Genomic DNA, 1,880 nt, shown 5'->3' with positions numbered 1-1,880 from the left:
AACACCAGACACTTAGAACGCTTGCGCGGAAAGCAAACTCGATCGTTGTACACTTTGATGGGCAACCATCACTGTGTCTCCGTGCCGTGCTAGATCTCCCCTAGCCGTAAGGCACTTTGAACGCCCCTTCGACGACGAGTTACAAGAGTGTGGTATGTGTCATAATCTGGTGAAGCTTTCTGCATGTGATGTGCCTTGTGTGGATCCGTGGCCATTGCATTGTGTCTGGTGTGTAGGTACCCAGACACTTAAGCAAACTCGATCGTTGTACACTGTGATGGGCGAGCATCACTGTGTCTCCGTGCCGTGTAAGAGCTCCCCTGGCCATCAGGCACTTGAAAGGTCCTTCGACGACGAGTTACAATAGTGGTGTGTTAGATACGTCAGGTGATGGTATCTACTGTTGTGCAATACGTATCCGGCCACGGCACGGAACGAACGGGAACTGTGGTGCAGACATACAAAGAGTTAAGGCCTATTAGTCATTAACTCTAAGGACGGGGCCATGGGGCGGTACGCAAAGGATACGGATGAGCGAGTATGCAGGCCCAATACTCAATAGCTCGATCCGATCCAAGCACATGAGTTGACTGCGGCGCCAGGTTAACCAATGTGCTAGATTCTATTTGGCCAGTAGAATCTTGTGTCTTATGCGATTTGATACCAAGACACCAGAACGAAAGTTAGTTGAAGAGTTATTAAACTCTTATGAAGTATGGTTGTGCAATCACAACTTATGACTTTAACCTATAAAGTGGATATGGACTTGCAATTATAACATGGAATCTCTACACACCCCATGAGCTCGATCCAATCCACGCACACGAGTTGCCTGAGTAGCGACAGGTATACCGATGTGCAATACGTATCCGGCCACGGCACGGAACGAACGGGAACTGTGGTGCAGACATACAAAGAGTTAAGCCTATTAGTCATTAACTCTAAGGACGGGGCCATGGGGCGGTACGCAAAGGATACGGATGAGCGAGTATGCAGGCCCAATACTCAATAGCTCGATCCGATCCAAGCACATGAGTTGACTGCGGCGCCAGGTTAACCAATGTGCTAGATTCTATTTGGCCAGTAGAATCTTGTGTCTTATGCGATTTGATACCAAGACACCAGAACGAAAGTTAGTTGAAGAGTTATTAAACTCTTATGAAGTATGGTTGTGCAATCACAACTTATGACTTTAACCTATAAAGTGGATATGGACTTGCAATTATAACATGGAATCTCTACACACCCCATGAGCTCGATCCAATCCACGCACACGAGTTGCCTGAGTAGCGACAGGTATACCGATGTGCAATACGTATCCGGCCACGGCACGGAACGAACGGGAACTGTGGTGCAGACATACAAAGAGTTAAGCCTACTAGTCATTAACTCTAAGGACGGGGCCATGGGGCGGTACGCAAAGGATACGGATGAGCGAGTATGCAGGCCCAATACTCAATAGCTCGATCCGATCCAAGCACATGAGTTGACTGCGGCGCCAGGTTAACCAATGTGCTAGATTCTATTTGGCCAGTAGAATCTTGTGTCTTATGCGATTTGATACCAAGACACCAGAACGAAAGTTAGTTGAAGAGTTATTAAACTCTTATGAAGTATGGTTGTGCAATCACAACTTATGACTTTAACCTATAAAGTGGATATGGACTATCAATTATAACATGGGGCACACACCATGTTCTCGATCCAATCCACGCACACGAGTTGCCTGAGTAGCGACAGGTATACCGATGTGCAATACGTATCCGGCCATAGGCACGGAACGAACAGGAACTGTGGTGCAGACATACAAGGGCCATGGGGCGGTACGCAAAGGATACGGATGAGCGAGTATGCAGGCCCATACTCAATAGCTCGATCCG

The sequence above is a fragment of the Anopheles funestus genome (assembly GCF_943734845.2).
Source record: "Anopheles funestus chromosome X unlocalized genomic scaffold, idAnoFuneDA-416_04 X_unloc_132, whole genome shotgun sequence".
NCBI classification, from domain to species: domain Eukaryota; kingdom Metazoa; phylum Arthropoda; class Insecta; order Diptera; family Culicidae; genus Anopheles; species Anopheles funestus.
Note: the sequence above shows the minus strand (reverse complement) of the source record.